This window comes from Stylophora pistillata, chromosome 5, assembly GCF_964205215.1.
Source record: "Stylophora pistillata chromosome 5, jaStyPist1.2, whole genome shotgun sequence".
NCBI lineage: Eukaryota > Metazoa > Cnidaria > Anthozoa > Scleractinia > Pocilloporidae > Stylophora > Stylophora pistillata.
Genome location: NC_142523.1, coordinates 13485914 through 13502437, shown reverse-complemented (window position 1 = coordinate 13502437; position 16524 = coordinate 13485914). Strand labels below are relative to the sequence as shown.

At 39.7% G+C, this 16524-nt stretch overlaps 1 pseudogene; it reads left to right on the top strand.

Annotated features, from left to right (window-relative positions):
* Window positions 1-805: 805 nt before the first annotated feature.
* Window positions 806-10477, top strand: LOC111324878 (uncharacterized; annotated as a pseudogene).
* Window positions 10478-16524: the final 6047 nt, after the last annotated feature.

The following is a 16524-nucleotide window of genomic DNA, read 5'->3' as shown; positions in this document are numbered from 1 at the left end:
AAGGATATCCGATGGGTCAAAATGCAAATTAACTTGCATTGTCCTTCTTGTCCAGTCTTTCATTATCCACTTGTTTTTCACAAGTCATTTCGCTTCTTACTACCTTACCTCGACCGCTCTCCCACATTGGAACATCTATTAATAGATTTAAATAAACAGATTCCAGTCAATCAATTAGATATAAAGAGCTGCATACAGTTCTGATTGCTTGCAAGTTGTTTGGTTTCGTCCGCACCACTTAAAAATTCTCGAGAGTTCTCCAGAATCTTGTGCAAGCTGTACAAAGTAAGTGGCTTCCTTTCTTTTCAGTTTTACGTCCTCTATTGTTATTTTGTATCTGTATGGATTGAGATAAAAAGTCGAAGCGGAGTTTACAAAGGAGACAAGTTTCTTAATTGTCATTTTCTTAAGTAAAAATAATTACTCACACAATGTGGTGTTGTTGAAATGTTTGACGCTCAAAGCTGGCCTCGAGCTTAGAGATGGTAATTTTTTTCAAAGCTTTTACAGATCCTACTTTCATTTGGATTGTCAGGATGATTAGTTTTTTTCGTTTTTTGATCTTGTGAGATAAAGACACTCTCCGCCCTTTGATAAGCAAACGGTGAATGGGCAGGAGTCAGGCGGATGCCATCTCCCCTCCGTGACAGAGGTAAAACGTCGAGTCATTCCGCCGAATCCAATCTATAAATTTGTCAGTTCTTATTACATATGGCCCTTTTTAGCTGGTGATATAGTGGTGTCATCGATGTATGTCTCCTCCATCCGGTCATACCGATTTCTTCTCTTTCATTTTAAGCTGAACATGAAGAATCTTGCAGTTTTACCGTTTGCTTTCTTAACGTTGTATGTCATAGAATGCTTTGTATCAGGTAAAAAGTTTGGTCATGCTTTTTTTTTTCCACTTATTTTATTCAAAGAAAAACATATGGGATACATGAAGCTCTTACATCTAAGGGACGGGGGGGGGGAGGGGGCCTGCAGGATTTTTTTTTTTGTGTGACACATTAAGATTTACCTGATCCCCATAAGTTTCTGAATTACTCTAACCGCCTCGAAACAGTCAATTGGTTAAAGCGCCAGATTGTGTCGTGCGGGAGGTCGAGGGTTCGAGCTCCGGCCGGACCAATACTCATGGTATCAAAATAAGTGAGGAGAGTTTGCTACCTTTCTATAATCAAGAAATGGATAGATTTTCTATCTTCAGGGATAAACCGAATCAATAAACCGTAGGCCCCGTCTCCTGGTAGGGTTATGGGTAGGAGACGTTAAATTCCCACGCACGAGATTACTGTGTGGTGGATGTCCTCCCCTGGGTGGGATGGATGGGTGTTGGCCCTGAAAAGCCCCTATGGGGAGTGGTATAATTAACCTTGGTATGTATGTATGTAGGTATGTATGTATCTTCTAATGATATTTAAATGTTTCCCCTTTCTACTAGAGACGACTGATTCCCTCCCCCTCCCCCTCCGCTCCCCCTCAGAACCATGTGATCCCTTCCAAAATCCACACCCCCTTCCCGGTGATTTATATCATCGTATGGATAAAAAATAAACTTAACTCGAGTTGTGTGTGTTTGGGTCGACAATTTTGAAAACAAAATATCCTTAAGCTAAACGGTTTTAACGAGATTCTGGGAGAGAGTATTCTTCGGAAACATTACCAGGTGTTGTTCTCCCCGGAATATGTTCGGAATATGCCCGAGATATACTTTTTCAACCGTGGCAGACCCTTGCGCAACTCGTTCCGCACTCCTGCTCAAGTGTTTTCAAAATGGCCGCCATAACATGAAACGAATTGTACACCTCCAACTTAATTCATCTGTAATGGCTCGCTGGGAAGAATCTGATTGCTATAAAATGCATCTTGCAACTTAACTGTTATGTCTCAAATCTCTGCGGAACAAAGCTAATAAAATTATTATTCTCTTTTTCAGCTAATTTCTTTGAGGTCCAGATAGATCTTGGAGAAGAAGAACACAATTGACGATATATGGGTAAGCTTATTCAAATGATTCTCCACACGGATCACGGGTTAAATTTTCGTCCAACTTACGGTTAAAAAAGTACAATAGCCTCTTTTTAGCGCAAAAAGAGGTACGGATAATTGTTAGCGGACATCATCTGTTACGAGATGCTAACTGTGAGATGCGAACTGTGAGCTTCCCTCCCTGGGCAATTTGTTTCACTCTTCCATACTCAAGATCTAATTGTCAATTCTATGGACTAGCATACAATTTCTCCTTAGAACATCAGCCATGAATCACACATTAAGGTCACAAGAGTAATAGAGGAATTGATCATCAACTGAAGAAGCTCTGGATTGTTAAACAAATTCTCCTTGTCAGCACCTTAAGAAATGTATGGAGAACAGCGCAGAGAACATAAATTACGCTTACCCTTTCGGCCCCAACATGAAAATCTCAATTTTCCACCTTGGTTACCACAGTCCTAAGTTTGTGAAACTCTCTGACTCTCTCCTGACAAACGTGAAATTCCTGTGACCAACTGATCAACAATTTCACAAACAATAGTAAAAGTAATAGTAATCAAAGTTTTAATGTCTTCACGTGTGGCTTGGTTACCCATATTGCCCAAGCCAGAGGCTCATGTATGAAACGCACGACAACAACCCACCCATCCCACCCCAGGGGAGGACATCCAACTCACAGTAATCCCGTGCGTGGGAAATTAACGTCTCCTACCCCTAACCCTGCAGGAGACGGGACCTCCATTTATTCGTCCCTATCCGAGAAGACTAGAATATCTAAACCATTTCTTGATGTTATAGAAAGGCAACATATTCTTCTCAATTATTTTAAGACCTTGAGTGTTGGTCCGGCCGGGGCTTAATTGCTGAGTGTTGGTCGGGCATATTCCGTTCCAGATAATGGCCTTCATAAACTTAAACAATAGTGCATAATACATCTAGTTTGGCCCTATTCATCAGTTGAACTATTTCATCTAGTTTGACCATTTTAACCAGTTGAACTATTTCATCTAGTTTCGCCATTTTAACCAGATGGACTGTTTCATCTAATTTGACCATTTTAATCAGTTGAACTATGTCATCTAGTTTGACCATTTCAACCAGTTGAATCATTTCATATTGTTTGACCACTCTGAGCAGTTGAACTGTTCCAGCTAGGTTGAGCATTTTAACCAGTTGATCATGAACTATTTCTGCTAGTTTGACCATTTTAACCAGTTGAACTATTTCATCTAGCTTGACTTTTTTAACAAGCTGAACTATTTAATCTAGCTTGACCATTTCAACATGTTGAAATATTTCATCTAACAAAATTCTCATTAAACAATATTCCAATGATCCAACATCTTTCATGACCGTGAAATGTATCGAAAAGTAAACATGTCGATCAGAAAATAGAGGAAAAAGAGAAAGTTGGATTTTATTCACAAACCAACTTGAACTTGCATCGCAAAGGGAAAGGACATGCTGGTCAAGAATCCTTCAACTGCATTAAACAATGTACACGTGCAACATCAACATAACAAAAAGTTGATTGTCACCATCTTTTGACGGGGCCAAAACTAGATGAAAGACTTCGTATTTGAAATTTCGCTCTCCCCAATTTCTTTAAAAGACGTACATTTTCCCTAACTGGAAATGAAATTCCTCACCTTTCTCTGACCTTGAAGAACCTTATTTTTCCTCAACCTTTTCCTGTTAGCCAGTTAACTTTGCAATGTACTTAGATTTAAGAAGAAAAATCTTAAGAAGGTGGTACGGTTGTAACAACTTGTCTTCCTACGTCGGTCAGAAGGTTCTAATTTAAACATTGACTCACTTTATCTTAAAGATTTCCCACGTTACCTTGAGGAAAAGGAGGAAAAGGACGCAGAGGATGGAATAGCGGAAAATGTCGAGGAAGGGTTTGGTATGTTTGCTTTCAATGCCTCTTGAAAAAGAGTGCTAGCCTGGGTCGACAGCAGTGCACACGCAGTGATGGGATTGTTTAGATTGCTATTTTTCTTTTTACTCTTTTTCGGAGGAAACAGTTGTGTTTTGCGTGCGCCAAGGATCGCGTAATAAAGTTACTTACCTACGATATTTTTCGCCTTACCATGATGTCATACTTTAACCGGCAGTAATTAAGAGATGTTTTTGCAGTTTTTAGCACCCAGCTGTTTAAAAGTTTTTGTTTTCCTCTCAGTAATTTTGCTTCGGTGTTGTTAAATGAGTAAGTAATTTTTTTTTCTCCTTACATATACCTACAAAAGATCTCGAAAATTCAAAGGGATTTCCTGCGCAGAATTTCAAATTTCGTGATAGAGGTAAGTACACTGATTAAGAAGACATTTTTTAGACTATTGTTATCCTTGTACCATGCTGGGTTTAGCTCAATTGGTTAGAGCGCCAGACTGTGTTGTACGGGAGGTCGCGGGTTCGAGCCCCGGCCGGACCAACACTCATGGTCTTAAAATAACTGAGGAAAATTTGCTACCTTTCTATAATATCAAGAAATGGATAGATGTTCTAGTCTTCTCGGATAAGGAAGAATAAAACCGGTACTCCTGCAGGGTTGGGGTAGGAGACGTTGATTTCGCCTGCACGAGATTACTGTGTGATAGATGTCCTCCCCTGGGGTGGGATGGTGGGTACAAAGGAGTTAGGTGTCAATTGGGACGAAAGTTCTGTTTATTTCTCCTGCCATTCCCGTGGCGAAAAAATTAAATTCCTAAATTCCTTTCTTGTTCCATGAGCATTTCTTGTTCCATGTAATTTTGACTCTATTTTTTAAAAGAGACTCGATGGTGAGCAAGGGTCAATTTGTGGGCCTCGACTGGAACCGCATCGCGCGGCTAAACAGCCAAGTATTGGTAAGCGCCTGTGAAACTCACTAACGGCATCACGCTGTCACATTAAAGCATATCAAGATGCGGCCAACCAACCTCCAAAGTGAGCATGTAAAGATGAAACAATTGTTAGTGTAATAGAAAAATCCGAGCCCCAAAGTTTTCATATTCGGGAATTCCGCTGTCGTTCTGAATTCTGCTACTGTAGTTTGGTAAAAAGAACAGATGACCGAGTAACATAATGCACTTCATCATTAAACATCTTTAGACACAATAGCATTACTACTACAACTAGGTTTTCAAAATGAAACAATGAAACCTACGAGTGGCAAAAGTCTTACCGCCAATCTTCCCCTCTCCCCCATTTCAACTCGATTTGGTGTAGTCACTCATTTCTGGGAGCATCTGGAACCACTGCTTTTTAGGGGGGGAGGGGGGAATGAAGGGGAATTTTGAAGTTACTTGAAGCACTAGATTACTGATAATTAAGTTGAGTGGAGGAGTGTCAACCACCCTATAGGGGAAGGGTACTAACTACTTTTGTCACTAAATATAGCTGTTACTTTGTCTTCCATCATTGTTGCGTTAGAATTTAGTTTTATCTGTTTGTACTAATCCTTAAGTACAAGTCTTTGGATTCCATCTTCTTTAAGAAAGATTCACTATCATGATTGTTCATCTCCTTAGATGAAGCCAGAGAGATTTTTGAGAATTCAAGGATATTTTCTGAGATGGATTCCCAGACTCCTGAAAATGGTGAGTAGATTATTGAGCAACGTTTAGACAAGACCATCACTCAGGGTCCTAACTGAGGAAAATGTGCTGACTTTCCATTGACATTCGCTGATTGTTAGACATCCTAGTCTTCTCGAATAAAGAAGATAAACCGTAGGTCCGTCTATTGCTCTTCTCTTTAGAAGTTAGCAACAGACTTTTAAGAACCCGCGCACTATTCGCAAAGAATAGGGAACCTAGCTCCCACTGTTGTGGTCTGGCCTTGTTATTGTCATTAACGGCCACATTCAAACCAGCTTTAATAGCTGAACTGGGCCAGCCTGTCTAAATATAGAAAATAGACAACTCAATACATGGACAGGGTTATCTCCCGTATTTCCCGGGATATTAGAGCGCGCTTGAAAGCCGCCCCCCGCTGATCAAAATTAGTGACCCTATAGAAAAATAAGAGGTAAAAAGACGAGGATGTGGGACCTGAGAGTCAGAATGGTACTTGCGCCCTCCTACTTATTTTTCCCACACTCCAAAGCTTTGAAAATTACTATACGTGACAAAATATTGGAAAATCGAAGACAGCTGCGTAGTTGATTCGATGGACGTTCCTTATTCAATGACACTTAAACCGTTTTCTGCATGTGAAACGTTTGAAGCCTTTTAAACCCGGTTGAAAGCTAGATGAAATGGTCGATCAGGCAAGTCACTAGAAAACAGTTTTAATAGAAACCTACACCGAAAAATACCAAGAAGCCTAAATTGACTGAAAATGTCTTGTACCACTAGAATACTACCTTGAACTATTTTTAAGTAGAGGGCCCCTATACATTCAAATCGAAGACCTTCCACTTTAACTGCGCATGCTCACTCCCATTCCGGACTCGCTAGACCCCTGCTATTGACTGTTTTTTTTTTTTTTTCAGTCAATAACAATTCTAGTCTACTACAAACAATTCAAGTCAGAATAACCTCACTGAATAGGCAAGGGCCCGCTTCAATTAAAAACACTTTTTTACCAATATGTTAATGCTAAGAGAAAGTAAAGTGCTGAAAACCACCAAAAAAAAGACATTTACAGAATATGCTAACAAAAATAAAGACGGGAAAATCAATACAAAGATACGAGCAGACAAAAACTTACCGAATGCTGAGGGAGATATGCGAAATACAAAACACTAGAACATAAGGCTTAGGGTTTTAAACAAAACCACAACAAAAAGCACACTATGCTGTAGGGGCGTACACAAAAAATTAAATATGTATAAACGGTCTTAATTTTCTTTACAAGAAACTTACCCCCTCTTATCGATTGAACGACCTAGTTCATTTCCAGTAGTTAGGTCTCTAAATTCTTCTTTCGAAATGCCCGGTCCCGGCTTCTGATTAACAGAACGCTAAGTTCTTTCTTTTTTTAACTACGTAACCAAATAATTTTCGCATAGTCTTTCTTCAAAGGGTTCATTAAAGTTGTAAAAGTTGAAGCAAAGATTGATTATGATCTGCTAAGTTCTGGAAAAGGTCAAAGTTCAAGCTATGGTGCAAATCCACAACTGTTGATCGTTCTGAAGAATGGCAGGGAATATCGAGCAAAGTTAAAAACCGAAAAGGACGCAAGTAAAAAAAAAGATTATATTAAGATCCAAAACTGATTTCACTCCGCAACTCATCTGTACCCACGGAGACATAGACAAAGTTTGCACCGAGGCTCGACGAGGGGATGGGTGGTACGTTGCATCTATCGAAACCTACACTGCAGGATCGAACAATTTCTTCACAAGGCTGACCACTGATCCAAGTTTTGGTTTGTGGGTGGGCGGCGGTGAAGAAGACCTTTACCCATACAATACCAAAAAGCACCTCCTCACCAATGCTGCCCCAAAGCTCATTGAAGTTGTAAAAGTGACAGTGAGGACTGGTCACGATCCATTACGTTCTGGAGAAGGTCAAAGTTCTAGCCATGGTGCAAATCCACGATTGTCGATCGTTCTAAAAAATGGCGGGGAGTATCGTGCGGAGCTAAAATACGACAAATACCAAGGTTATGAATACTTTATTGAATTGTACGCCAACACTGATTTCACGCTGCATCTCAGCTGCACCCGTAGAGACATAAACAAAGTTTATCTCGAGGCTCGTGGAGAGGATGGATGGTACGTTGCATCTATCAACACCTACACCGCGGGATCGCACGAATTCTTCACTGAGCTGACCACTGATCCAGGCTTTAGTATGTGGGTGGTGAGCGGTAAAGGATGCCTTTACCCATACAATACCGAAAAGTTCCTCCTCACCAATGCTGTCGAAGGATCCTGTATCACGTACATACGTGTAGATGCAATGACGGGTGCTAAAGTTGGAGCTGATTCGTCATATTCGTACTATAAGTATATGAGTCACTGGATAGTTCTCACGTTATCAAACAACCAAATATTTCAGGCCGAACTTGAAGGACCTATCGAAAGAGGGCAATCCTATATGCGAGAGCTGAACTTTGCCAGCCGGTTTGGAACCACAAGGTGCGTTTCGTTATATGACATTACTGAAATCCGCTTAAAAGCTAGTAGTCACCAATATGACGATTGGTACATATCATCCATTCGCACTTCTGCCAAAACTGGTTTGGAGCAGTACATGGACCTGACAAGTGATCCAAACCTCAACAAGTGGCTTAGAGGGTTCGATATCGATGAAATCAAACTGAACTGGGTAAATCAAGAGACCCTCGACTGTGAATACGGCAATCCAACATGCGAATGCATGAAACAGGCACGAGTTTGTAAATTTAACCTTGAAGTTGAAGAAATTCGAACCTTCACCAGCTATCAAAAGTTAATAGTGGATGAACCCACAGGATTAATGATGCGAGGATCCCAGGGAGTGATTTATTATTTTGGAGACGACGGGTCACGTACTCCACTCCAATATAATAGAACATGTTCAACCCAGGAAAGCGCCAAGTGCACGAATCCCCAGTTTGTTGATGGTAAAAACGTACCGTTTGGCAATAGCCGTCAATGGACAAATTCCTGGACCTACCTTGATTGTTCACGAAGGACAAACTGTTGAGGTTCGTGTTCAAAACAAACTCACCACTGAGGATATTTCCATTCACTGGCATGGGATGCATCAGAGAGGAACACCTTGGATGGATGACGTTGGGCAAGTAACTCAGTGTCAGACAGCACCATCATCGACCTTGACATATGTGTACAAAGCTGAACCTGCTGGCACGTTTTGGTACCACTCTCATAGTGGTGCTCAAAGAACAGATGGCCTCTTTGGTGGACGTATGGTAAAAGAACGCCCCGATAAAATGACCCAGATCCGAAGTAAATTGAAAAGGTTGGGCAAATTTTTTAGATCTTCCAGATCAGCACACCTTAACGCCTCTAGACTGGCAACATGAGGCATCCTTGGACCTGTTCACACAGATTCACGCTAATTTGGGCTTTTATCCAGGCAAGCCGCTTGGTGGGGTGCCAACTAAAGCTGATTTACAGCTGTATGAGTTCACAAGTCGTTATGAAGGAGCAGAGGTTGGACTTGTCCCGTATTTTTCTGGAATTATAAATGGAAAAGGCAGGAATAATGATGTTCCATACATCAAAACAAAACTGAGTATATTTACTGTTCAGGCCGTATGATATATCGCTTTCGGCTTATTGGAGCCCAGAATCTGTATGCTTACAAATTTTCCATTGACGGTCATAAGCTGTCTGTGGTGGGCACTGACGGTTACTGGATTCAGCCTGTGGAAGACGTTGATTACATCATCATCCATACAGGAGAGAGGTTTGACTTTCTACTCGACGCATCAAACACAAGAAAAGACTACTGGATGCGTACAGAGACTCTGGAGATTGATCAGAATGGCCAAGGGCCACCATACAAGTCACTAGGACATGTGGCAGAAGCTATTTTACACTACGAACAGGATGGAGACTCGGCGGATCCGAACGCTAATGTACCGTCGTCAAAATACGAAGATATAAAAAAAACAGTTTTCCTGTCAGACAGTGCTCCGCCGACGATCCATGCAAAGCAGTGAACTGCCCATTTGAGAAATTCGACCCACTTTATAATATTACCTGTGTTAATGTTCAACACTTAGGTTTACTTGAGCCAACTCCATGTGAAAAACTTCCAAATGCAATCCCTAAAACTCCCTGGCAATGTCCAAAATGTCGACATTTCATCAACTTCAATTTCGAGGGTGACTCTTAAACTAGTGCAGTGAATGGGCGCAATTTCATTCTTCCCTCCTTTCCTCCTCTAACCCAAAATGAAGAGTTTCAAAAAAAGGACAATATTTGTGACCTTAATTCCGACTGCAACCCATCAACACCTAATTGCTCATGTGTGCATGTGATAAACATTCCATCTCAGGAAACCGTTCAATTCGTGTTTTCAACAATTGGAATTTTCACAGTGCTCATCAAATTCACCTTCATGGCCATTCATTTCATGTTGTTGCCGTCGGATATCCACAGTATGACAATGAAAATGGTTTTATTGCTAAACACAACAGTGATATATTCTGCGATGATGTTAACTGCATCAAAGAGAACTGCGACAAGGAAGAATGTACCAGACCATCGTGGAATAGAAACATGTCCTTCTCTATAGATTCCTTTACGATCACAAAGGACACAGTTATGGTCCCTGCTGGAGGATACGTCGTTATCAATTTCCTCTCCGATAAGCCTGGTTACTGATTTCTTCACTGCCACATCGAGGTGCACCAGCTCGAGGGAATGGCAATCATTGTCAATGAAGCTCCAGACGCTCAAAGTCAATTGCAACCACCGAAAGGGATGAACAAGTGTGGAGACGTCGAGATAAGTGTCCCAAAGTATAAAAAATATCTCAAAAATTTCCACAGAATGTACGCTTACCTGCCTAGGAAAGATCTCATTCGTAGCAGCTGTTAGCCCTATATAGCTACTAGTGCTTTTAAAAGTACTGATAAGAAAACATCAATGATACTACATGCGCCAAAAGCCGTACTTTCTTTACCTCCTTAGGAAACATGACTAGATTCATTTTAGATTTTTCAAAGATTTCAATATCTTCAAAAACTGCAACGACACTCGATGAATAGTGTTACACCAAGTGGTATTTTCGAACAGTCATAACATTTCGGACTGGTGTCCATCCATTTTCTTTAGATACTTCTCCAGGTCAGAAGGCATAACGTTAGTTATAGTTGGTTTGAGTTGCTGCGCATGCTGCCAATGGCTCCCCACCCCTCAACATACACTGCTTGTCGCAGCCCTCACAACATAACTTCTCAGTAAGATTTGGCTTGTCATGGGTAGGGTGGGTATCACCACCAGAGTATTCGATGCTTATTAGTAAACAGAGAGGAGAAGGTCAAACTCATCCTCGACGCCATGCAACGGGACTATATTAATTTTCCTTGACTACAACCTCACACATGCACCGAACTTATGTTGATTTAGTTATTAAAATACGTAACTCTTATGATCAAATATTATCTTAACCGATTAAATGAGACAGAAAATTTTTGTCGTATTCAAATTAAAGTAAGTGGTTGGCTAATTGAGAAAGGAATGAAAACTGAAATAATATAGGATTTTTCTGGTTTTGAAAAAGGGTTTTAGTCTCCTGGAAGACATTTTGGATGCTTAGCAATAAGTAGGAACGTTCAATTTCTCACTACCTTTTTGGAAGTGTGTTTAAAATGACCAACATGATTTTCGTAGATTTTTGGTGATTCAGGATTTTGTATTTTAGTATAAACTGAGATATTTCAGATACTACTCAATTCGTTAGAAGTATTTTATTTCTTTAAACCCATAGGCTTCGCTAAACTGTTTTCATTACTTTTTTTTACAATATTTATTTAGGTATTTACGACAAAAGTAAGATCTTTCGGATACTCAGTAGTTATCCAGTAGTAGTATTTTTGTACTCATTGGCTGTGTAGATGACTACTTTTAATTTAGTGGTAGTTGTTCTCTATTGAGTGCCCTATGATTGGTGTTGTATAACATAAACCAAGTCTCAGCAGCCAATCAGAAGAAAGGAAAGTAGTACAAGTGACCAATGATACCCAAACCTGATTGAGGCCTGGGAAAAAGTTTCAGTTGAATCTGATTAGTTGAGATCTTTGGTCGAAGTAAAGCAAAACGTAAGAAATACTGAATTACTTTTGACACTTAGCAATAAAGCATTCTAATGTATTGCGAAGACATCAGTCTTAAGCAAAATGGGACTCGAACACTCGGACGCTTACAATCAAAAGCTGTTTTATTCATTAATTTCTAATTTGATGTCTTCAACATCAACATAAGCATTTCGCATAAGTTATATCTACGCTTTATATTACTAGAGGGCACTGAATAACAAACAATGAGGCATACACATTGGTAAAGCTGTTGATTGATTTATTGTGATCTTTAACATGTTTCATCTGTTTGGGGGAAGGTATGAAAGAAAAGCGCACTCGCAATTAATCCCCCCCCCTCCCTTAAAAAAATTGGAGGAAAATAGGAGGGTGAAAGTCTGTATTTTTTTCAGTTTAAAGCAAAATCTAAAACAACCACATCTTCCCCACTGGAGATGATTGATAAAATTGCTTTCAAAATGCTTATTTGATGTTTTCTTTAATTCTTTAGTGTTCCCAAACGATTACTTAAAAACAGGTTCGTCAGAGATCAAGAGGAATCATAAGTTTTATCTCTTTTGGAAAATGAAAGTTTATAGATTTGATGTTCTTGTGGGAACACCTCATGATATTCACACAGCCTACGAAATCAACTCTATTTCACAACAATGAAACTGTCTCCCACGATATGGACCTTTTATTTTCACTGTTCTTAGGACGCGTAGTTCCTTATGATCGAAACAAAGGGTGGACGGGGCCCAGAGAAAAGACTTATCCGGAATCCACTTTACGTTTCCCCGCGCAATCTTTGCGTTTTCGAAGATCGTTTCGTTTTCACAATTTTTTTAAGGCATGTCTGAAGATAAAACGGAGGTATTTGAACCTGAAGAATCGTTGTCCGCGCCTGCGCACTGTTCAACCTCGGAAGGAGTAGTCTTAACTAAATCAAATGCTTCTTTGGTTACCTGGCAACACTCTTGTTGACTGTAAACGGGTCTGTGGTCTTTTCAAAAACTAAACAGATTTGTCTTCGGCTGTCCCTCAGCTCTCTTCTTCCCTCTGGAAGGTTTCTAGCGTTTTACATATTTGCTCTTCTATCATCAGCACAAGAAGCACTACGTTTTAAGTTGGAAAGGAGTGATGGCTTTAATTTACGGCTAATGGTTAATTTCTCTCCGGTACCATTTAGTTTTTACGACCTACGGATAACGGATAATCTTTATTTGTACTCGTATTCATACTTGCTCTAAGCAAAAAAGTTACAAAATTGAAGGAAATTATTAGAAATAAAATTGGAGTACTAGCAGCCTGGAATAACAATAGGGGCTAGAGGAGCCAGGCAGCTAGTTAACATCAGCATTAAATGAAAATACAGGTCAGCAAGAAGATTGAAGCACAAAATGCACACACACATACACACACACACACACACAGAAATACACATATACACACACACACATACACACACACGTACACATACACACACACATACACATACACACACACACACACATACACACACACACACACGAAAAAAGAAAAAAGAAACGAAATTTATAAGATGTGAAGGAAGTCTAAAATAGTTCGAGTTATTTATGAATACTAAACACTAATATAAGAAGAGCACAATGTCTATGGCAACTAGTAACAGCTATATAATTATAAACTACAAAATAAAGAAGTACTTAAAAAGGTTACGGAAATTAATGGGAGACTAGATTACAGTAAATTGGAAAACAATAAACTGCTAATAAGTACATAAGTTGCTAATAAGTACCTAAGTTGCTAATAAGTTCATAAGTAGCTAAGTCTTTAACTAGATCGCATTTTACTGACTCCTTGAAGTTTGAGATTGATAAGGTTTTCAAATTTTCACTTATTGAGTTCCACACTTTGGGGTCCTTAAATGAATTAACTACTCCATAATTTTTTCTTTATTTTACGGATAAAATTTGTCAGTATTTACACCTAACGGCTAATCAATTTTTTTGCCGTTTTGCTGCTGACGTTTAAACCAGTGGACATCTTCGATAATGCGTTTTATTATATGGCTGCGTCTGACAAGGGCTGAAAACTACCGAATTCACGAATTTGATTGGCTGAAATCAATATTGAAAGCGGTCTAGATTTTGCCATCTAGACCGGCATCTAGACCGGTCTAGAAAAAAAAGGTACAAAAAATATAAAAAATTGGCATATAAGACACAGCCATATAATAAACATCTTATTAACCGAGCTAGGTCGGTCTGTATGGGAGAATCTTGATCTTGGTTGCTGGTAAAGACCTCACTGCGTTAGGTCTCAGTGCACTGGCGACCTCGGTCAAGATTCTCTCATACAGACCTCCTTCTCGGTTAATAGGAACTAAACAAAATACGATATTTTCTCGTGTGTGTGTTTTTTTTTTTTTGGTTTTGACCGATCTTTTCCCCCGAATAAAATAACATCAGATGGAGATATAGAACTCCAATTCCAGCTGGGTACCCTCTATTCTTCAACCCTTTCAACCCGATAAGGAGAATTACCAATGAGATCTTGGCAATGAAAGGGTTTAGCGTATTTTTAAACGTGGAGCGGGACAAATTTGTCGCACCGATCTATAATTAGGAGGCGTAGTGCTTCCTCTTTGAGATACCTTTCTTTAAGTCTGATTAATGATACGAATAAAGATTCGCATATTGTAATATTTCTGTCTATTTGTAATGTGTTTGCACGTCAAAGCTTGATTAATTCCCTCTTAAATCTCTCGCCTTTGTAAACCTTTGTGTTGAAGAATATACTCTCTGATTCTGATATCGGCTGTGAGGGTAATTGCTGCCATCTTCGCATGGATTCTTAAACAAGATTGCCGTTTTGAGGTTGTCTTGGAGCAGAGAAATGTTTCCCTTGTATTTGAGTTTTTATCTCTCCGAAACCGCTATGTGGATCGAAATTTCCCTCCTATTTGTACGGATTCCTCTATTGGTTCCCTTGTTTGGACAATAAGAGTTAAATTATTGAGCAAATGGGTTGGCGGGTATTTTTCGATCATGTGACCAAAGGTCACCTGAAATGTATCATCAAGGTTGCTAATGCTTGCCTGATGTCTGTTGAATCTACAGTCTATTATGTTAGTGAACATCACAGAGTTTTGTGTGCTGGAGAGTTTTCTGGGTTCGTGTTACCTTTTAATGTCTGATGTGCTAAGTTGGTAATAGGAATAATTTTCTGGGTGCGTTTTTTCTAACGCGAGGCCCACGGGCCTTGTCCATAAAAACATTGAATGATAAGTTCAAAGTTGTTGTCGGGCCTTAGTGACTCCTGGCATTGGAAAGTGATTTGAAATCTCCTGGAATCAAATTTTAGCCTTGACCAGAAACTCTTTTGTAACTTCCTTTTGTAACATGATAAAGGGGGGGGGGGGAAGGGGGGTGTCGCGTTCCCGATGCCGCAGACACGTGGTGTTGTGCACCGGAGTTCGCCAGTATAACCACAGTGTTGAACTTTAGACAAGCAGCAGCATCAAACTCTTTATTCACTTAAGCTGGCAGTCTTTGTACAGCACAGGCGGTAAAAAATCGGATCTTGACTCCGGGGTAGAGAACTCCTAAACTTCGTTCGGCTCCGAAATGCTTTCGCTACAGTGACTCCTCGCAACTGAGCTACTTGCTAATAGAAGGCGAATTTAGTTCTTACACTTTGACGTAGGGGAAATAGAAATGAACAGTGCTTTATGTAGCTAGCTTTGAGCGGATATTCGCTAGTCACGGAACAGAAATCAAACAAAGCGCGCTAACAAATTAAATAGAAAGTCATTGAGAGTTTCTTAGTGTCTTTGTGCTAAAAACGGAAGAGTTACATAAGTAAAAAAGATTAGAGTTCGTATCCGTAAACGTGACAGGGGGGGCTCGTTAAATAATTCTTTTACGCGCGGTTGGTTTTGAATAAGGCGCCATTTCTCCATCATGTTCTTGGGGTTTGGTTAACCACGACGATATCGATGATTGAATGGGGTGATGGCTTTTACGGCTAACGGTAAATTTATCTCTGTTACTTTTAGAAGAAAAGTTTTTACGGTTAACTTTTTTTTACGACAGACAATTATAATTTGTTGACATTTACGCCTAACGGCTAAATATTTTGGCGTTGTTCGGGTAACGGTTAACCCCATTAATGCCTTCGAAATCGTGTTACACAAGACAATTTTTTATTTACTTCTGTGTGCTATCTTTATCATTTTTAAGTGACTTTTACCTCCCGAATAGAAGAGCTGTTATTTGTGCATAGATGCTTAGACAAGATTGCTGTTTCGATTCGTTCTGAATCTCGTCTGTTGCCGCTAGAATTCTTAAGGTGCAGACAGAGTTTTGGCTTGTGTTCAAGTTTTTTCTCTCCGAAAACCGTTAGATGGATCGAAATTTCCCCCTTTTTTTGTACGGATTCCTCTATTGGTTCCCATGTTTTGACAATAACAGGGGCAGACAGAGGTTTGGCTTGTGTTCAGGTTTTTATATCTCCGAAAACCGTTTGGTGGATCGAAATTTCCCTCCTGTTTTCTATGGATTCCTCTATTGGACCCCTTTCTTTTGAGAATATGATCTAAAATATTGAGCAAGTGGTTCATTATGTTCTTGAGGTTTGGTTAACCATGATGGTATTAATAATAATTGAGTGATTGCTGTTAGAAGGGAAGTTTTAATGGTGAACTTTCTTTACGACAAACAGTTAAATTTGCCAATATTTATGCCCAACGGCTAAACATTTTGGCGTTTTATGGCTAAGATTAATCATTAAGACCTTCGATATTGTGTTACAAAAGGCAATACTGTAATTACTTCTGGGTTTTCTGTATTTTTTTTTTGTTTTTTT